Source organism: Hibiscus syriacus, unplaced genomic scaffold, assembly GCF_006381635.1.
Source record: "Hibiscus syriacus cultivar Baekdansim isolate YM2019G1 unplaced genomic scaffold, ASM638163v2 tig00002237_pilon, whole genome shotgun sequence".
NCBI lineage: Eukaryota > Viridiplantae > Streptophyta > Magnoliopsida > Malvales > Malvaceae > Hibiscus > Hibiscus syriacus.
In genome coordinates, this window is record NW_024061918.1 from 17,946,313 (window position 1) to 17,969,947 (window position 23,635).

The following is a 23,635-nucleotide window of genomic DNA, read 5'->3' on the forward strand; positions in this document are numbered from 1 at the left end:
AAAAAAGTTTTAAATTTTTCGTTATTTTTACAGTGGGTCGCTCCGGTAGCCCTAATGTAACACTCTAGATCAGATCGAGTTATCCACTTCGGTCTGAGGGGGTTACAACCAGCGACGGTGGTGGCAGCTTTAGCTTGATTAGTGAACGGAGCTGGTCAGGAAGAAAGGTCCAGATCGTCATCGGGTTTGGGCGGTGGCGACGTAGGTCGACTTGTCATTTTGGGCTTTATCTTTTGAGGAGCATTGGATACTGAGATTTAGCTGCAACAAAGGATCCGTTTAGTTATTTATAGCTTGCGTAATCTATCTTACGCGGTGCTGTTAAAAAAATGTCTTAGTACCCACCTTTTACCGGCACAACTTTTTAACTTCTTTCACCGTAAACAAAATGATAAAAAAATAGGGGACGAAATAAAGGCCCTTTTGTCAGAAAATTAATGATCATTAGATGTTAAACTAAAATATGATAAAATCATATTAAAGATGTATATTAAGTACGATGTTGTTCTCTAGTTCTTGCTTGATAGGATAAGTTTTAAACATCGGCTCGAAGACATAATGGAAATGGATAGTTGATCCGTATAATATAACTCAAACAATTCTTGGATCAAATTTTATTGTATCACAATCAACAGATTAATATTCAACATAGACGACCATTAATATTTTTTAATAAAAAATAACAAGTTTAGAACATATGAATAGTCATATGTCTATTTTATAATTTTTAATAATTAGAGAACTCAATAAAATAATATCATAAAGTTGAAATACCATTTTATAACTTTTAATTATTGAGATTTAACAAAGCAACACTCACCATTTGTGTGATTTACCCAAAAATAATAATTTTCCTTTATTTAATTTCTTAAATTTGATTATTTTCCTAAATAAACTCTTAAATTTGAGTACTTTTATGTAAATAATATTTATTTAATAATTATTTAAGTAAATATCATTTAAAATATAATTTAAAAATGATTTTTTTAATAAAGATAGGCCAAGTTGGTCTTATTTTTAATAAAGATAGGTCAAGTTTAAGCATATCTTGTGAAGGTGAAATTTTACATCAGAAACATTTATTTACTAAATGAAGAATTATCAATGTGAAAAGGAAACAAGACATGCACAGGTTTTTGAATGAGCTTTCCAATTAGATTGCACAATATCGAATAATAAAAGCAGCAGCGTTTAGCAAAATTTAAAAGAAAAAACTAACAATTATTTTTTATTTATGGTTTTGATATTATTTAAAGATTACTTATTAAAATAGTAAAAAATTTATCTTTAGAAATTTTAAAAGTATAAAATAATTGAAGTAAATACTATTTTTAACAATTTCATAATAAATAATTTCTCCAATGCAAAGTTTGATTCAATTAAAAATGTGTTTGGAGGAACAATAATAATCCTAAAAAAAAATTCAAAACATATACATGTTTTATAATATTAGTTTTCTTTATATATAAAAGAGTAATATTTTATATTTTAAAATTATTGATGTTATATGTATCTAAATATACTAAAATTTTATGGGTATTTCTATGATCAAGTATAAATATCTATTTTGTCTAAACACTTTGATGTAACATCATGGAAATCATAGAAGTATAATAATATATAAAAAATCATATGGTCATTTATTTTTTACGATTTATTATTTTATGTTTTACTCTAAAAAATCTTTGAATGTGAGAGAATCTAATATAGAATAATGCCAATAAAATAAAATAAACACAAAAAAATCTATAAATTGCATTATTTAATAAGGTTGTTAGATTATCTTATTTTTTAACATTAAGTGACATTTTCATGACGTATTTTAAAATCGTCATATAAAAAAAAAGATAAAAACAAATGACAAATAATTGATTTTGTCGTGCTAAAATAATTTTTTGTGACAATAATAAAATGTCACTTTTAGTGTCTTATAAAATATGACAAATTAAATTGTCACGAATAAAACTTATTAGTGACAAATGTGTAACGCCACTAATTCAAATTGAATCGTCATTATAATAAATCGTCACTAATGCCTGTTTTTCATTGGAGACGATTTTACAACGTCATTATTTTATCTAAATGTCATTAAAAGGTTTCCAACAAAAAAAATTGGTGGGAAGATTTTGGCACCAAACATATAGTGACAAAAATCAATGACCATTTTTAAAATTGTCATAAAATATATACTATTAATCAATATATATGACGAAAATAAAAAATGTCACATTATAGTATGTTTTGAGACTATATACGTAACGTCATATAGAAATTTTGTCATAAATTGACAAATTTGTTGTAATGCTCTACGGAGAAAGTGCAACATCTTCAACGAAAGTATTTACTCACGTAAAAGGAGAAAAACTTAAGGTATCATGGTTGAGTGGAGTTTCTTAAGGATTATGACTGTGTGATCGACTATCACCCGGATGAGGCAAATATAGTGGTCGACGCCCTAAGTTGGAATACAGTGTTCGATCTTAGGGCCTTGCTTTCACGCTTAAGTTTAACCAATGATGGTGGGTTGTTACCTGAGTTGTAAATTAAACCTGAGTTAGTTAAAGAGGTGAAGGAACTTCTGAGGATCAACACCCGCTTGTTGGCTAAAGTTGAACAAACTCATTGAGGTGAGGCGTCGGGTTTGAACTGAGGAATGATGATGTCTTGTACTTTTAGAGATAATTATGTTTTCTGTTAATGAATGAGTTACGAGCCAAGATCCTTGGAGAGGCACATTATAATGCATTTTTGTCCATATAGGAGGAAACAAGATGTATCAAGATCTTCGACAATTGCATTAGTGGCCATGAATAAAAAGATAAATAACTGAGTTCGTATCTAGATGTTTGGCTTGTCAACAAGTTAAGACAGGACATCAGGTTCCATCAGGATTGCTTCAGCCCATCCAAATACCGCAGTGGAAGTGGGATAGAGTGACCATAGATTTTGTAACATGATTACATATGACGTGAATAAAACACGACGTAATATGGGTCATGGTTGACCAATTAACCTAGTATCCTCACCTTCTACCAGTCCCCATGGATTTCAACCTCCAAAGGTTGGTTAGATTATACATTCAAGAGATAGAGAGATTGCATGGAGTGCCGACATCAATTATCTCTGACCGATATCCGTGGTTTACGTTGAGGTTTTGGAGAGCTCTTCACGAGGCTTTGGGTACTCGGTTGAACTTCAATATCACTTTTCACCCATAGACGGACGACCAGTCTAAGCGTGTGATCCATATATTAGAATATAGGCTTAGGTGCTAAGTGATAGACCTCGAGGGTAATTGGGAGGATCACCTACCATTAGTTGAATTTGCTTATAACAACAGCTACCAGACGAGTATTGAGATGGCTCCCTATAAAGCCTTGTATGGGATGAAGTGTAGGACACCCTTGTGTTAGATTGAGCTTACCGAAAGGAAGATAGTTAGTCCTAATTTTATTAGAGAAACTAAAGATAAAGACTGATTGATCCAAAGTCAACTATAGGAAGGTTTTGACCGATAAAGTTCATACGTAAACTTGAAGTACAAGGATATAGGATTTGAGGTAGGCAATAAAGTTTTTCTATAGGTGTCTCCTTGGAATAGAGTGCTTTAGTTTGGATGCAAAGGAAAGTTGACTCCGCGCTTCATTATGTCATATGAGACCCTCAAAAGAGTCAGATCTTTAGCCTACCGACTAGCCTTACCACAAGAGATGTAACACATCTATAATGTGTTCCATTTATCGATGCTTATGAGGTATCATTTCACCCATTCCCATGTCATTTTGATAGAACAAATCATAGTAAGCCAAGATATGACCTATGAAGAAGATTCGATAAGAGTTTTGGATCGAGAGGTCAAGGAATTGTGGAACAAGTGAATTTCGTTAGTGAAGGTCTTGTTGAGGAACCATGTAACCAAGGAAGCAACTTCAAAGACTGAGGAAGACATGCAATATCAGTATCCACATCTGTTCTATTTAAGTAAATTTCAAGGAAGAAAATATTTCTTAGGAGGGGAGAGTTGTAACGCCCCACTTTCTGGGTTAAGAGTTCGGGCAATTCCAATGGAGGATTTAATAAACTTACTTGACTTATGTGAAATCCATGTCCATTTGTAGAATAGGTGTCTTAGGATGAGCCCATTTAAGTCTACCAAGGGGGTCTTTGAAATAAGGATAATTAAAGAAGGATCAAATTGGCTATTTACCCCTAAACTATTTTTGAAAGTTGAATTCTTACTAAGAATATGATGTATACAAGAAAAGTTCTCTTTTTTCACTGTTTCCTTGTCCCTTTATTTTCTTATCTTATTTGGTTATGATAAGAAGCATAAAGGTGAAAATTTTCTTGTTCCCCAGCCCTAGTTTAAATCTTTTAAGGTAATAAGGTAAATTACACATCTAGAGCTTCAATTCAAACCCACTTTTTCATGGTAGGTTATGGTGGCCAAAGTTTGGGTTTTAAAGGGGGTTGGAATTTCTAGGGTTCTTAGAAATTCCAAATCTGTAAAGAGTTTAGAATCATATATATACTCTTTATAAACCCCTAAGGAAGTTAGTAATCCATTCTTGTGTGTATTTTAAGGAGAGAAGTGGGTGCAGGCTCTAAGGGCAAAGGTGAAGAGCAAGAAGTGATTGGGTGAGCCTTGAGTTGTTTCCTTAGTCACCAAATGCATGGTAACACATCTATAACCATTCCTTATTGCTTTTAGATCAACATTTGTAGTTTTGTTGCTTGTATGATTTATAAAGCATTTGGGGGGTTCAAGCATGAAAATGGGAATTTTTTGTTATTCATGCATAAAGTGATGACCTTTTATGATCCTTATATGCCAAATAAGCTTTAAACACCAAATATGGACATTGGGGACAACTTAGGAGGAATTTGAGAAGTTCTAAATGAGAGGAACAAACTTTTCTAGTCTAAAGGTATCGATACTATAAGAATAGTATCGATATTGTCTGTCGTGGAAGGTAAAAAACCCATAGAGTTTGTGAGGGAAGTATCGATATCCCAACAACGAGTATCGATACTATTCGTATGGTATGAATACTCGGGAACTAGTATCGAGAGTCAGAGAACCAAATAAGTAATACCCCAAAAATTTGGATAATGACCAAAATGAAAATTTTGAAAGTCTGATGGTCAAAGTAGAAAATTGGGAAATGTTTTAGGGAAATAAGTGAGAAATTTCCTAAAAAGAATTTTATTCTATAAATAGATGGTTTACTCTTGAGAGTGGAGTTTTATGGAAATCATATTTTTGGAATTTGAATTTTAGTAAAGAAAAACTAGAAAGGGTTAAAGTCCAATAAGGAATCGGTAATTCTGATCGAATTGGAATTTTACAAAAATTTGAAGGATGTTATAAATTGGTTGGAAATATTATTTTAATATTTTATATCAGATAAATTTGGTTTGGAATTGTGCAATTTTTTTAGATTTAATCGAAACAGTGAAATTTAGTGACTAAAATGCAATTTTTGAAAATTCAAGGGGAATATGATATGGATCAGGTGGATTGGTTTTACGGTTAATAGGAAGATTCTTTTAGGGCAAAAATGGAATTTCTTATTGAATAGAATAAAAAATTCCATTATAATATTATATTAAGCATGTGCTAGATCTAATTAACATTAGAATAACAATATTGGGGGAACATGTCAGCTTCTTCTTCATCAAAGGGTCGGCACCTTCCAGCTTGCAAGGTAGGTATTTTTGTTTTGAATTTTGAAGCAATCTTGTTAAGAATTAGACTTTGGTGTAGTTAGGAAAATATTCTACGTTCAATTCTCTACATTTTGACATGAATATTACTAGGGTTCATGTTCAAGTTCATCTTGAGTTGATAAAGGGGATGTTGATTCTTGTTTTTTATGGGTTTTGAAGAGTTTAGTGATTTTTAAGAATTTGTTGTAAGAAATGATGAAGAACCTAAGGATGAAGTTAAAGAAAACAGTTTAGATTTTTAATTTGGCAGTGGGTTCGCAAAATTCACTATAAATTATATAAAAATAATTTGGAATTATTTTTATATATTTGTGTTCATATATTGATCTAGTTTTGTTTAAAACCAATGGGGATAAATTTCAAGGTGCATACAAAAATATATGAATTTTTAACCGAGGAAAGGACAGAAAATTGGGACAGCAGATTCTGCAAAACAGATTCTGTTGATCAACTTTGAAAATTCACCATAAATTGTACAGAATGAATTAGAAGGATTTATTTATATAGATAGATTTGTATTTGCGTCTAGTTTTCAATGGAAGAAACGGAATTGAATTCCAGTGTGTATATCAATACATAATATTGATTCTTTAAAGGTAGTGCTAGTTGTCTGAATATGGAAAATTGATGGGTTGTTGTGTAAGTGTTGTATAATTGATATACTATGCTGGAAAATATTGTTTTGGAATTGAAATGAGTGTTAGATGTGAAAAAATATTTTGGAAGTTTGAAAAGGTTTGTGATTTAAGTACAACATTTGTATAGTTGGGGTACTTAAATGTAATTATGCTTTTGTAAAAGCATTTGAATGGTAATAATTTCAATACTGGAATTCTTGTATTGAAATTCTAAGTGATAAAATGGTGAAGGACCATTTTGTGTAAATTGGAAAAGTTGGTTCCAATGTTAAAAGGAATTAATGTGTTAAAGTATTTGGTGTGAATAGTTTGAAGTATGATTATGGAATTTATTTTGGAAATATATTTATGTTAGTACAATACTAACATATATATAGGCATGAATCTATATTTTGTACAAATCGTGATTTATACGGTGTTCAAAGCGATTCGAGTATAAAAGAAAAGGGTTATTGTGGACAATAGTGAGGCATATATTTTGAAAGATAGAAAGTGTCAAGGTGAGTGCAATACATGCATGACATTATACATGGATGTTTTATACATCATCAAGAAGACTTGTGATAAGTCGACCTTGTTTATATGAGCATGATATTATGTCATATTTTTATAAATTGACATGACATTGATATGTCACAGTATGAAATTATAATGCATTGATTATGGAAAGTGTGATATTTTACCATGAATGTTATTTTGGGTATGAACTGCCCAATGTTAAATATGAATAATATACTTTGCCATGGATGAATTGAATAAAATAGACTATATGCCCAAGTAAGTCATTGAGGGACAGGGTATAGTTGGCATGCCATAGAGTATAGCAGCTGTAGGTTTAAAATACACTTCGGTGTATATGGTGGGCACGACCTTACGTGTAATACACTTCGGTGTATATGGTGGGCATGACCTTATATGTAGCACTACGGTGCAAATATTACTCGAATACCCATGGTCCTCAGGGTTGTATATTGGGCTATTGCCTATGGTATATGGTTATGGAATAATGGCAAGTGTATTGGTAAAATAAGCTTACGAGCTTATGGATAAATGGTAAGTATATTGGTAAAATAAGCTTACAAACTTATGGATAAATGGTAAGTATATTGGTAAAATAAGCTTACGAGCTTATGGTATTAAATGGTAAGTATATTGGTAAAATAAACTTACGAGCTTATGGAATTAAATGGAAAGTATATTGGTAAAATAAGCTTACGAGCTTATGGGATAAATGAAAATTATATTGATAAGAAATTTTATGTTATTTTATCATGGAAAAAAATATTGAATATGCTGGTAACATGATTTTATGGCATTTTGAAATTGACATTGAAATTAATGCATGAATTGTATTGCACTGTATATTGTTTTAATTGCCTCACTAAGTTTATACTTAGAGTGTGATGATTTTCACGCGTAGGTAAAAAGTCAGTAGTAGAATAAAGAATTTGGAATGACATCAAGCATCGAGGAGTATATTTCAATATCAGTAAGACATCATATGGTGTAATGTTGATTTTATTAGTGGCATGTAATTTGATAATGTTCAATTTGTAATTTGGAAACAAATTGATAAATTGATAGTGATGAAAGGTTAATTTTTATTGGTTTTTATATGTAATTTTCTGAAGTATTGTAGCAGTATGTTAAAGGGGAACCGATTCCCTGCTACAGGGGTATCGATACCCCCATTGTTCACTGTTCACGGGTACTGTTCACTATTTACTATTTATAAAAAAAATCTTTTGTTTTAAATTTGTTATAATGAAACACAATTCGTATGATATGATATTTTTATAATATCATTTACCATTTTAAGAAAATAAAATTTAAATCACTTTTGAAATTGGAAATGATTTTCGAAAATTCGGGTGACATCTATAATCTGTATAGGTATAATTATACGGGTTATGGGTGTTACAAAATAAGATTCGAGTATACAATTTTGGTATCGGTATTCAAGGGAGTATTATTACCGAGGGTCGAGTATCGATAGTCCCCATAGGGTTATAGATACTGGGGTATTTTTTTCAAAACATCGAATGCAATTTTGGTATCGGTACTCATGGAAGTTTCAATACTAAGGAATGTGAGCATCGATACTCTCAGGCGAGTATTGATATTGAGATTAATTTCCAAAAATTGAAGGCAAATTTGGTATCAATACCGAGGGTAGTATCAATACCACTGGAAGAGGAAGTACCAATACCCAAGGGGGAGTATCGGTACCCACATGAAGAATTCACCTTATCTATTTAAGGGTGTATTTATTAATAATATCTTAATGATTTCATATCCCTAATTTAGGTAGTTTATGTCGAGACGTTCCTTTTAAAATCTTGGTCGATTTAAAATCGGGATTTTGTAAAAACGTTCACCTAAAATAATTTGGGAGTCGAGTTTAAAAACAATAAAATCGATTCATGGAGTCACAACCAATATTTGATTAGGGTGTGATTGGACACCCAAAAACGTATTTGTCATTTTAATAAAATATTAATTTTAATTAAAAACAATTTTAAGGTTTGTGTTACCAAAAATATGGGTTCGATAGTCGATTACGTGTGGGAAGGATTAACACCCCTACAATACTCTAAATCAGTACCTAGTTAATTAATTAGTTGTCTTTCCAATGAAACTTATAAATTCAAATGTAATTTAAATTAGGACCCCTTTTAAGCATATACAAGTTAACATCTATTTCTAGTATATACAAAGAAATAAATATAATTAATTATGTTACCAACCTCTAGAGAGAATAAGGATGTTCAATTGTTTAAAGAAACATCGGAAGTGACCTTCTTATACCTTAAGACAATCACTTACCACAATTTCAAAATAAACGGGTATTACCCTTAGTGAAATTATTTTATTCGAGTTGAGTAATGCTTACGAGGATCATGCTCGTCAAGTAAAAAAAGTCATACGTCTAAACTAATATGTGAAAGGAAATTCCTAAGAACATAGTGATTACATATATACGCACATATAAACGTATTATAAATAATTAGAAAACATTTTTATACTATTTACACGTCAATATACTAATACAAGGAAAACAATAGACGCAAATTATATAATTTATCACATTAATGCAATATAAATAAATAAATTATTTACAAACAATACACACACATATATATATACATACATAAATATAAATAGGAAAACATGATAAATTCCAAATGAAAATATACATATATTTAGACATATTTAATACACTACAACTTATAAAAAATATATCAAAGCACATAAATTAAAACAAAACCATGCATATATATATAAAATGACCAAATTTAAAGCAAATGGAAATTACAGGGGCCTATAAGACATCTATCATTTACATTTTAATTGGAAAAAATTAAATTAACAGTGACAAAATGACTATACAGCAAACCAAATCTAAAGTAAAAAAAAATGCATTTTCTGATATATAATAAACGAAGTACTAAAATATAACAAATCTAAAATTAACAACTTAAATCAAATATTTAACCCAAACATATAAATAAAACACACACTGACTAAAATATAAATACAAAAAACTTTAGAGCTTGAAATCAAAAAATTAAAAGTTGCATTTAGTGACTAAAATGAAAATGTTACAAACATTGGATGGCTCATTGAGTAGTTTACCCACATGCAAGGATTCAGAAAGCCTAACCCCAAAACCACGTAATTTCAATAAGCATATATAAGCCTAAAATCAAGGCTTAAAATCAACTAAGCCTTTCATTTCAACTCTTCTCAAAACCAAACTTGAGAGAAAATCTCTAAAAGCCCCTCTATATGGTCTCTCACTGATGAAGATAAATCGGTCGGACGTCGATCATTGGCGTATGTAACCACCATCAGTCACCGACGACGGTTGCCGAAAAAATAAAAAAATAAACCCGAATACAACCTCAAAAGCCTAGATATAGGACTTTACATTCGCACAACTCAGATTCCTGCAACGTTTGGGATTTCCGGCGAACTACAAGCTTTCCAACAATCAACAAAGCACAATAAACCCTCTCCTTTATTTTTTTTTCGTTCCATCCATGTATTTTTTTCCGATATTTTCTCTATTTTTTTAGTTTCCCTATCTTCTTTTTACTCCTTCCCTAATCTGGTTCAAACTAAACTCCTCCCCCCAATGATAAAAAAATGGACCCTTTTGATATAGTTTTGGGGGTTTGGTGAAGTTTGTTGACAAAAAGGTATTGTTGAATAACAGGTTGGTTGCATAAAATCCGGGATTAGATTTATTTTAATAGGTTTTGGTACTTATTTGATTTCCTATTCTTTGGTTAATTTTTTACTGTTGGACTTTGATTCAGTGGGAGTTGCTGACGACAGTGGCGCGGGAGTCATCGACGCAGTCCAACAATGGTGGAGGCGAGGCACGAAGGCTTTGACAACGGCAACATCTAGAGCTAATGAAAACCCTAAGGTTTTAAAACAAACCCCAAAATCACTTGGGCCAGGGTTTCCCAATGTTGGGCCTACTGGTTCCTTTGTAATTGGGCCTAATTTGGGCTTGTATAATTTTATTGGCCTACAATAAAAGAAAAAGAAATAATAATAATAATAAATTAAAAAACCAAACAAAACGATTTTCTACAGCTGCCCCTCTTTGTCCATTATTGTGTTAACAAGAATAGAGCAAAGTTAAAAAGACTACGCAGTTATGTCTAGTTCTATCTTGACATTGTCTCAAGTGAGACTGAAAACGATATTCATCTCAAGGAAGATGAAAATTTGTTTTGAGTGAAGCAATCTTCAAAGTTCAATTTTCAATGGAAACTGTCTTAAGCGAGACGAAATTTGGTTTAAGAAAAACAATCTCAAGTGAGATGAAATTTTGTTTAAAGAAAAAACAATCTCAAAGTTTGAGTTTCATGAGAAATTGTCTCAAGCGAGACAAAATTATTTTTAAGAACAATAATCTCAAGTGATATGCAATTTTATTTTAAGAAAAACAATCTCAAGTGAGATGAAATCTTAAGTGAAATGATTTTGATGTTTGATTTCGAGGGAAGCTATCTCGAGAGAGATAATGTTGATCCACATACTTAAGTGATGGAATCGAGCATAATGAAATCATGTTTTAAGGAAAACAATCTCAGGCTAGATAAAATTTTGTTTCAAGTGAAACTGTCTCAAGTGAGATAAAAAATTTATGGGAAAATATTTCAACTGAGATGAAATTTTAGTTTCAAGAGAATCTATCTCGAGTGAGACAAAAAGTTTTCAAGGGAAAATATCTCAAGGGAGATAAATATTTTGTTATGAGAGAAATTGTCTCGAGCAAGACGGAAAATGTTTGAGGGAGATAAAATTTTTGTTTCAAGAAAAATTGTCTCGAGTGTGACTAATTTTGTTTTAAGGAAAACTAACTTAAGTGAGATAAAATTTTATTTCAAGATAAATTTTATATTTTAAGAGAAACAATCTTAAGTAAGACAAAGATTTTTGAAAATTTTTAAAGATATCCCCAAGAGAGGAAAAAATCTTAAGCAAGCTGAGATTTTGCTAAGGCTAAAAATGTTTGAGTTTTGACTATTGACTGAAAACCTCACACAATCAGCCTTCTAACGGAGCATTTAAGTTGGATTTGCTATGGAGATAAATTAATCTATGTTTAGGATGATCTAGTATACTAAGACTATGTTGCCTGAAAGGATTTACTAAAGTGTTCCAAGACTATCTCTAGCACATAACCTGACAAAATATTGCTACGAGAGTACTACTTAGCGTGAACTGCAACCCTTGGTTTGTTAAACTGTTGCTACGACAATACCCCTTAGTGTAAATAGTAGAGCTAGCCTATCTACTTAAGCATTTATCACTCTTAGTCGCATGAAATCCTCTCCTTATTTCTAAGGCGGATTAGAACCTCACCATCCCAGATTAGTTCCCTTGTTCTCGTAGATCTAACCTAACTCTCTTGATATTAGGTATCAACTCCTAGAAAAACAACTATATTTTGAAAGCTCTTACAAAGACTAGGAATATTTTGCTAAGGCACCAGGCAATCTTTTAAAAGCGCTTACAGTGTCAAGGCAAAAGATTAAAAAACAAACAAAACAAAAATTAACAAAAACATACTTAATCATTCATTAACCATAAATTAAGATATCATCCAAGCATTTGCAATAGAAAATAAATTATGGTGTGGGTAACATTATCCCAAAAAGTATTCATTAAGTACAAGCATATAAAATATAAGAAATGAAGAGCAAGAGGAAGAAAAACTCCCCTAACAGAGTTCTGGATGGCACCAAGGAAAGACGAAAGGGGGAACGATGGAAAAGAGCTATTGTAGCCATCTTTCTTCAAGCCTTTCTTTTAGGGTATATGTCTCTTCATTTATGGAGGATATAATGTGCTATTTATATTGGAAACTTCTAGGGTTTAGTGCCCTTGAAATTTCCAAAGCTACCATTGAATTCACACACATTGTGTGAATAAAATGGCAGTTGACAGTGGTCCCAAATCCATAGCAGGGGTAGGGGTTCAAGTGAGGTGCCTTGGACAGCTGGCCACATGACGTCAGTAATTTTGTCTCGTACTATGTTAGACTTGCGAGAAAAAACTTACTGCGACAAAAATTATTCCTCATAGTCATTTTCTTCAGTTCCTTTAGCCTTGGCACAAAACTTTTCTTGGCAAATAAATTCTTTCTCGGTCATTTCCTATCACCTGCATCATCACAACCAACATATAACCATTCTCATCAGCATCATCAATTTAATCAAATAAACTTTGCCGCATCAAAAACTTATCCAACACAAGTAGCAAAGTCCTAAATGCATCTATATGCAAATTAAATGTTATGTCAATGACTTTTAGACAATCATAACTTAAGTAAAAAGACCTAAAATATAGTCTTTTATGGAGTTATCATACCACCAAACTTAGGTTATTGCTTGTCCTCAAGCAATTGATAATGAGAAGTAGAAAAATGAGTGTCAAGGCAAGGTAGAATTTAGGGCAGTTAGGTGATTTAAAATTTCAGCCCTCGGCAACAAGTTTGGCCTCAACATGCCAAACTAACCGATAAGGCAAATACCATTTCCTAGGTCATGATCCTTTGTTAGTGTGTGTGCATAATTGTATCTAGTTTATGCTTAATAAATTTAGAAAACTCCTAAGTTCTTTTGGTTTGTTAAGGCATAAAATTATTCATTAAGCACAGCGTAACTCATGTTCATTTAATTTTAGAAAATTTAAATAATTTAATTTTTTTAACACCGCTACCAGGGGAGTCAACCCATGACACCTACCATCCCACAGTCTATATAAAAGGGTGGATACCTTCCACCCCCTAGCTAGTCAAGTAGAGTTATCCTGTGACTACTTTCATTTACTCATGTGCTAAGGCTGTCATTTATTCAAGTAAGGTTTCCAGGTAATGCATGAAAACTAAGTGTGAAATATAACACCTTCTCCAAACTTGAGGGATGCATTGTCCTCAATGCATGAAAACTAAGCTAATCTAAATGTTGTGCAAATGTAAAGGGGGTGAGGTACATCATTGTGGTGGGCCAGCCTTGCTGGATGCTCGGTTGGACATCGCTTGAGAGGGTGTGGGGTGTTAGATCTGGTCTCTTCATAGTTGAGCGGTGATGGGGAAGAAGTAGTAGTACGACCAGCTGAGTGTTTGAGGCAACGCATGGTCCTGGAAAGAGTAACTCATCGTGGCATCTCCTTAGTAGGGGAACTCTCACCTGGTACTTCCAAGGGCTAGCTTTCTTCGGTCTCGGTAGTAGGTTCAGTGTTAAGGTCAGGGGTCTACTCAGTGGTTTGCTCGATGGTGGGTTGTTCAATAATTGGCTCAAAAACAACATAATCCGGGTCATTCTCTTCTTCAAATAACTCTTGCAGAATCACCTCAGTATTCTATGAGGATTTAGGACTGAGGTGCTCATCATTCTAGCCTTGTTTTTCTTCAGGAACCCCGGAGAAAAGTGCATGGCAAGTAGGGTGGTATCGATTGGAGTGTCAGGCTGAACATTCTGTGCCAAGGAAAAGAATGTGTGCCTACCTATTGGTGTTAGTTTCGGCAAGATGTCGTTAGGGAAAGGTGGGAGATCTTCATTGGAGATTGGTAATAGCTCCTTGATGAATGCATTAAGCTTGTCACCCCTCACCTTGACATAAGTAAAGAAGGTCTCCATGTGGCCCTCCCAACGCTCCAACCTCTCTCTTGTCTCTTGGGTGGCAGTCACCACAGCAACCATCTGTGTCCCGACAATGAATTTTGCATCGCGCTCCAATCTTTTACCCGAGGCATCATCATCAAAGGTCATAAACTCTGGTACCTTATTCTTTGTAATGCCTTCCTTGGACTGAATGAATTCCTCCAGGGACACCTCAGGTACTTTGTTTTTCCTACATAATCCAGTGATAAATTTTGGAAAAATTAAGTTACCTTTAGCCTTCTTGGCACACTCATGGATTACTTGAAGATGATCTCTCCTACGTCAATTGATCGTCCATAGATTTTTGGAGTGAAGTAGCATAAGTCACCTCAACAACACAGTGGAATTGATGTGGGCATCAACTTGCCTTGAGGAAATGGTTCTAGAGCTTAGTGATCGGCTTGAGGAACAACGATCAACTCGCTTACGGATTGGAGCATTTCCTTAAAATTTTGCCCAGACAAAACACAGATCTTTGAGCACCCCGTCATACATTTCATAATCTACCTCAACAACAAATTTCTTGTGATGGTGGTTCTTAACATTGTCAAGCTTGAAGTAACGGTTGATGGAGGAGGGGTAAACCAAATAAACTTGCCTCAGACGTACACTGAGTGCTGAGAGGGGTCTCCTAAATGGGCGTAAAACTACTTGACTAACACCAGTTCCACAACTTTCGTGTGCATGCAAATTTATCCCAACTGTTCTTCTTAATAATATCTATTACCTCAGGCCCAAATGGCTCTTCATCTTAGCAGAAAACAAAAATCCATCTTCAAGATAAACCTATCGTCCCTGCAACACATGAAATTTTCTCTTGAATTCTAACTTTGAAAACACAGGAAGTTTGTGGCCTCGACAGATGAGGTGGATGGTCCAAAGTTTGGTTTTGAGTGAACCATGTTGTTGCAGCGACAATTTTTTAATGGAGAAAGCAAAAAAAATATGAACTAGATGTGGCGACTATGGAGGATTTTAAAGGAAAAATAAAAATCAAAGGAAGAAAACAAAGATAAAGATGATAAAGAAGAAGGAGAGTCGGTGAGAGAGAAAAATAAAGTGGGTGATTTTTAAGAAAAATGTAGGTAAGTGGGGTGGTTTTTTATGATTAATAAATAAAAAGTAAAAAGTGGGGTTGGGGTAATAAACGAGAAGATAATTGATTGAATGGTTTTAAATTAAAAAAGGATAAAGTATTAAGGAAAAGTAAAAAGGAAAATTTTTCCTTATTAAAGTTGTCATCCAAACCCAATTACTAGGGTTTTGCTTCCTCCAATTTGTGAGACTTAATACTAAAATGCCACGTGTCAATACTTAGTTGAAGAGACAAAATTAGGAAATAAAATAAATATAAAGTAAATATTGCAAATTAAAAGAAAGGAAAAATATTTTCAGAGTGTAGGGGCAAACTCTTAGGCGTCATAGAGTAATAATGTCGACTTGTTACGCAGGATGGGTGCTCCATTATAGGCCTTCAACCTTTGTCCATTCACTTTAAAAGTTGTCCCATTATGCAATAAGAAAGGTCATGACCTTCTTGACTTCAGCTTTTCTGGAAACAACTTGAGCCTTGAGTTGTAGTGCAGTATATGATGGCTAGGAAAAAATTATTGTGGAAATTTTTTTCCTATCATGCCAGCTTTTTGTCTTTTCCTTGTAGAGACATACATTCTCATACATTTGGTCTCAAAAATTCTTCCATCTTATTTAACTCCATCAACCTCATTTCCCTAGCAATTTGTGCATCCATGTTAAGTTTATTGATGACCCAAAATGCCTTGTGTTTTAGTTCCACAGGCAAATGACATGCCTTGCCATAGACTAACTTCAATGGAGACATCCCTAGTAGTGTTTTAAACGCTGTGCAATAAGACCACAATGCCTCATCTAGCTTTGGAGACCAATATTTTCTTCTATGGTTGACCACCTTCTCGAGTATTTGCTTGATCTCATGATTGGAGACCTCAACCTGCCCATTGGTCTGGGGTGGTATGCCATGGCAATTTTGTGGTGCTCCCCATATCTTTGCAGTGCCTTGGCAATTAATTTGTTGTCAAAGTGGTTTCCCTCATCACTAATAATTTCTCTTGGTGCTCTAAAACTTTTGAATATATTTTTGTACAATAACTTTAGCACGGTATTGGAGTCATTTATAGGTGTTTTCATGGCCTCAACCCATTTAGATACGTAGTCCACAACAAAAAATATGTATAGATCACCGAAGAATGATGGGAAGGGTCCTATAAATCAATCCCCCATACATTGAAGAGTTCCACTTCCAAAATATTTTGCCATGGCATCTCATTTCTCTTTGATATATTCCCAGTGCATTGGAAATGATTAGAGAAGTATTGTACATCCTTGAATAAGGTGGGCCAATATAAGCCAGATTGGATGACCTTTACAACAGTCCTCATTCAACCAAAGTACCCTCTACACGTAGATATATAGCAATGAAATAGAATATCCTTGTGTTATTCTTCGAGGTCGTATCTCCGGATTATTTGATCTCCACATTCTTTGAATAAGAACGGTTCATCCTAATGATCATGGTGCACGTCATGTCTGAAATTTTTTCGGCCCTGGCAAGATAAATCTTGAGGTATAATACCACAACAAGAAAATTAACTATGTCAACATACCAAGACACTGCCATGGCAAATAATATTTTCTCGTAAGGGAATTCCTACTGGATTTCTTTCATGTCATGGCAATTTTTTTGTTCTCTAGCCTAGACAAGTGCTCTGCTACTTGGTTCTTGGTACCTTTCATATCCTTTACCTCTAAATCAAATTCTTGCAACAAGAGTATCCATCTAATAAGCCTAAGCTTAGTATCCTTTTTATTCACTAGGTTTTTAATGGCTGAGTGATCATTGTGTACAATAACCTTAGTGCCTATAAGATATTCCCTAAACTTATCAAAAGTGAATACCACAACAAGTAATTATTTTTCAGTGGTGGTGTAGTTAAGTTGTGCATCATGTAGGATATGGCTAGCATAATAAATTACATGGAATATTTTCCCTTTTCTTTGTCCCAACACCGCCCCTACTGCATAGTCATTTGCATCGCACATGAGCTCGAAAGGGGCTTCATATTCAGGTGGAATAACAATTGGTGTCGAGGCAAGTTTTTTTTATATCTGTGAACTTGCTGAGGCATTCATCTTTGAACACAAACGGTTGATTTTTCTGAAGCAAAACATATAAAGGCTTTGAAAATTCTTTCATGAAACACCTATAGAACCCTGCATGCCCTAGGAAACTCCTTATGCCCTTCACAGTGGTGGGTGGCGGCATGTTCTCAATCACTTTCACCTTGGCCTTATCAACCTCAATGTCATGACGAGAAATTTTGTTACCCAACACAATTCCTTCTGTTACCATAAAGTGATATTTCTCCCAGTTTAGCACAAGGTTAGCCTCCTCGCATCGCTTCAGCACTATAGGTAAGTTGTCGAATCATCAGTCAAAATTATCACCCAAGATGAAAAAAATCATCCATGAATATTTCGAAGAAATCCTCCACCATGTATGAAAAAATGACTATCATACACCTCTGAAGGGAATTGCATAATCCAAATGACTTCCTCTTAAAGGTATAGGTACCATATAGGAACGTGAAAGTGGTTTCCTCCTCATCTTCTGGTGCTATGGCGATCTGATTATACCCATAATATTTGTCAAGGAAACAATAAAATGACTTGCATGCCAAATGATCAAGCATTTTATCGATGAATTGTTCCTTTTTTTAGCTTCCGTCAGTCCATACAAATCCTCTACCCCGTGACAGTTCTTTTGTCAAAAGCTCGTCGTTCTCATTCTTTATCAGTATTACGCCTCCTTTTTGGGCATGCATTGAACGGGATGAATCAAGAGCTATTGGATATAGAATAGATCACCCCAGCATCAAGCCATTTGATGATTTCCTTAATCACCACTTTCTTTATTATTGGGTTAAGTCTCCTTTGTTGTTCCACAGAATTTCCATGCCAATCATATAACTGGATCTCGTGCATACATATGGTAGGGTTTATTCCTTTCAAGTCTTCCATAGTCCACCCAAGAGTTTTTTTATGTTGTGACAAAACATTAAACATATTACACTCTTCCTCAGGGGTTAGACTAGCATAAATTATAACTGGAAAAGTATCATCACTACCTAGATGAGCATATTTCAAATGTGATGGCAAAGGTTTAAATTTTAGTGTAGGCGCATGTTGTAGCGAAGGTTTTGGAGGAATGAATTCATTGAAGTTAAGGGGTTTGAATCTCATACCTGGTCTAGCTTGTAGTAAGCTAGATTGTTCCACCTCCAATGAATAGTCTGCATTTAATTCATCTTCAGTAAGTCTTTTATTTGTATCAATAGGGAAAAATATGCCTTGGCAAATTTTTTGTTTGCCTTATTCTGAAAAAATTGCCTTGGCCAAAATTGCTGTGTTCCTCTGGCTGTAAAATATCGCCATGGTAAAAATTTTCACACTCATCCATTTGGAAAATATTGTCTTGGCCTTGAATATCATACTCTTCTGGATGTAAAAATTTACTCTTGCCAAAAATTTCTACCCCAACTTCCTCTATTGAATCCATGTCTTCAATGCAATGACATTCTTCAGAATCATCGATATATTTAAGGTGTTGAAGACATTGATTGTGATGCTTTGATCAGCCACCCTCATCGTGAAATCTCCCTTCTCACAATCTATTATGATGTACCCTATGTCTAAGAATGTACGCCCATGAATAACAAGCGCATTGCCATTGGCCTCAGTCTAGAATTAAGAAGTTTATTGGAAAGACAAACTTGTTCACTTTTATGATTACATCTTTAATTCTTCCCTCAAGACGAACATGTGATTGGTTAGCTAGTTGCAAAATCACGGTGGTTGGTAGCATTACCCATTCTAAGCTTAAAAAATATGGACTTGGGCATCAGATTTACGCTTGATACCAAGTCACATATGGCTCTCCCAACATAGTTGTCATCGATGTAACATGGCATAACAAAGCTACCATTATCTCTTTGTTTCGGAGGAATTTTACTCAGTGCAGAACAATATTCTTTCGTTGTGGCAGCAGTTTCTAGTTTTTCCACCTTTCTCTTCTTCGTGACAATATCCTTAAAAAATTTGGTGTAGGAAGGCATCCGCTCAATGGCCTCGAGCAGTGGAACGTTAATATATAACTTATCAAGGATATCGACAAACATTTTAAACTGAATCTCATCATTATGCTTCTTCAACCGTTGAGGGAAGGGTAGAGGGGGTCTGACTTCATCTGCTGCAGGTGGGGGTGAAACTTTTGTCGTGGTAATAAAATTTGCTCCATCAGTAGGATGACTTGTTGAACCCTCATACTTGTCATTCTTAGGCAAATCTTCTTGTTCAGCAATTTCAGCTTGACCTTCAGACTCTTCATGTGTAATGTCGTGGTGAGAAATTTCTTGTTTCTTCTCCAAAACTTATCCTCCAGCTTAATTTGGGCATCACTCAGTGTAAACTCACTCCATTGCTCCTATCCAAGAGGCTTAGTGACCTTAGTATCACTATGGAGGCTTCCTTGTGGGGGAGAATGTATTGTCATGGCAATTTGGCCCACTTGGTTATCCAACGCTCTAAAAAATGAGCTATGACTTTGCAATAAAGCTACTTGCTTTGCAACAAATTGCCTTGGTTCTTGATTGTTGAAGAGTGTTCATGCAATAAGGCCTTTGTTGAGGCCATGAATTCTTGCAGTGAAGCTTAGAGGGAGTTAGAATTTGAGGAAGATGATGAACCATTGTGTAACACCCAATTCCCGTATACGTTTCTGTATACGAGTCACAGATGTCACATAACTTTTAAAACTTTCCGCTTTTGAAAAACCAATAAACAGTTTGTTTCTAATCATAAAACATTTTAATTTAGTAATAATAAAACGTTCATTAACTTATAGTATGTAAAAAAATCTTAAAGTTCGAACATATTTAATTTTACATCATTATAAGTCAAATACTTTTCAGAGTATTATCATAAGTCTATTACATGCCAGCTAACAACATTAAAAGTAGACATAGTTGTCGTACAATTACTGATGAGGCGACCCTTGATTGGCGGTGTCAAATGCACTCCTTATTCCACTCATACTAATACATACGCATAAAATTAACGCACGCTATGTAATCACTTAGTGAGCCATAATAACAATGAGTTGAACTTTTAAAACATAAGTATATCATCACTTTCCAAATATGAATCGGATATTGCAACTCATTATAAAATCTATGGTTTTGTACACCTAGTGCTGATACGGTAATTCACAAACTCATTATGAATTACGTGGGGTTACACATATAGTGCTAATACGAAAATTCACAAACTCATTATGAATTTCGTGGGGTTGCACACATAGTGCCAATACGGAAATTCATAAACTCATTATCAATTTCGTGGGGTTGCACGCATAGTGTCAATACGGAAATTCACAAACTCATTATGAATTTGTGGGGTTGCACACATAGTGTCAATATGGAAATTCATAAACTCATTATGAATTTCATGGAGTTGCACACAAATTGGCAATACGGAAATCCATAAACTCATTATGAATTTCGTGGGGTTGCAAACATAGTGCCAATATGGAAATTCATAAACTCATTATGAAATTCGTGGGGATGCACACATATACATTAAAAAAATGCATCTATGATTATCATAACATATAAGTACATAATAATTGCACTCACCTAGTAAGCATCACTATTATGCCTTACTGATGTCGACTATTCAGCAACTTTATCCTTGCCTTTCTGTTTGCTTGACTCAAGAGCTTGATTACGATCTACACAAGCATCAATAATCACACATACAATACAATGTTAGTATACTTTCTAACATTTATAAAAAATAATAATATTCAAAAGTACTATTATTCTCGAATTCTATTAAAGATCACCCTAACTTAAAATTCCAGGCTGATTAGTAACGGTACCCCTTCTATGATATCGATACTTCTATACTATGGTACCGATACTCCCTTCAGTACCGATATCATTTTTGCATTCTGGAATGCAATTCTTAATAATAGTATCGATACCTTCATCTTGGTATTGAGACTCCACTTCAGCCGATACTACTTGCATAAGTATCGATATTGTTCATCGTGTTCATCCTCTTTCATCAAATTTAACCCTATAATATCGATACTGTTCTTCCAGTACCGATACCTTTACCCAAATTTTACATATTTGACTTTGATTTTTACCATATTTTCATCTAAATCTATTACTTTTATCCCTAACCATACCATTAAACTCATCATTACTGAATCCAACTAACTTACATCCATGAATCTTCTTATAATATCTAAAATTTCCAAAGAACACTCAAAACTAATAATCACACCAATTTTTCCAACTTGTTTTTAATAACTTATAAGGCTCCAAATCTCTTAATCACTTCTTTGACAAGTAAAAATTGCCTTTAAACTTCCATAATTGACCATATTTCATCAAATCATTTAAAAACCCATTTTATTAAATCTAAAATAAAACCTTCATCTTTTATTTTTAATCCTCCTTGAACTTTCCTTAAGCATCTATATCACTTAAGGTTTCAAACCAACCCAAAAATGAAAGAAAAACCAACATTGAAGAATCCTTACCTTAGCTATAGAGGGCATGGGATGACGGGAATAAGAAGGAGAGTAGAAAACTAGTTTTCCCAGACTTATCCCCTTTTTCCCTCCTTTAGTCCTTAATAAAATGAATATTAAATTGAATTCCTTCTAAAAGACCAGAATGCCATTCCATTTCTTCCATTCTTACTAATAGGTCTTAAACACAAATTCTTAAATAAATCTTCATACTTTTCAATTTATTCAAATTAACTCACTAGATTTTTAATCCTTTCACTATGGTCACCGACCTTATCTTTGGGGTATTACAATTTTTCCCTTAAGAAAATTCGTACTCAAATTTTAAAATGTACCTGATGCGAAGAGGTATAGAAACTACTTCCTCATGCCTTCCACTCTTTCCCAAGTAGCTTCCTCGACTTTTTGATTTACCAAAGCACTTTAACTAGGGGAATCTTCTTGTTGCGCAGTTATTTGCTTTCTCCTGCCAAAATTTCCACTTGTTCTTCCTCGTAAGTCAAATATGTTCAGATCTCTATTTCCTCTGGTGTGATGATATGCGATGGATCTGATCAGTACTTCTTGAGCATCGACAGGTGAAAAACATTATGGGTCTTGTCTATATCGGGAGGCAAAGCTAATTGATAAGCTACTGGTCCGACCCTTTTTAGAATCTCATAAGGTCCAATAAATCTTGGACTCAGCTTTCCTTTGCGCCTAAACCACAATACATTCTTCAAAGGTAATACATTAAAAAATATCTTATCTCCCACTTGAAACTCAATTTCTTTTCTCTTTAGATCAACATAAGACTTTTGTGGATCGAAAGCTATTTTAAGATTATCTTGGATAACTTTCACTTTATCTTCTATTTCTTTAATTAAATCAGGGCTAACTAGATCTCGATCTCATAGCTCAAACTAATTTAATGGTGTTCAACACTTCCTCCCATACAAGGTTTCATATGGAGCCATCTTAATACTTAATTGGTAACTGTTATTATAAGCAAATTTCAATAAAGGCAAATATCTTTCCCATGATCCTTTGAATTCTATCAATCAAAAATTATTTACAAAATAAAATATAAATATAAATAAATAAAAGATTAAATTTAAAAAAATTATTTATGAAGAGACACAAATTCAATGCTGTGGCATCAAAATTTGGTTTTCCTTGGGGCACTCTTCAACATCGCTCAGATGCAAAACTGCCTTGTTGTGCGGTGGTGGAACTTCAGTCTAGGCTTTGAGACGCTGGCCATTAACTTTGAAGATCGTCCTGTCTGTATTTTTAATGTCAACAGCTCCATGGGATAGACATAATGCACCTCAAATGGCCCTGACCATCGAGATTTGAGCTTTCCAGGAAAAAGTTTAAGTCTGGAGTTATAGAGCAAAACTTATTGGCCCACATGAAAATATCGTGGCATCAGTTTCTGGTCATGCCACTTTTTGGTTTTC

General features: G+C 33.8%; 1 long non-coding RNA gene across 1 annotated transcript; it reads right to left on the reverse strand.

Moving 5' to 3' along the window:
* Positions 1-108: 108 nt before the first annotated feature.
* On the reverse strand, positions 109-23,045 carry LOC120141497. Its single transcript, XR_005517770.1, has 3 exons — positions 23,036-23,045; positions 13,014-13,017; positions 109-230 (listed from the first exon to the last, which is right to left on the reverse strand). It is a non-coding gene; the product is annotated as an uncharacterized LOC120141497 (long non-coding RNA).
* Between the last annotated feature and the right edge of the window lie 590 nt (positions 23,046-23,635).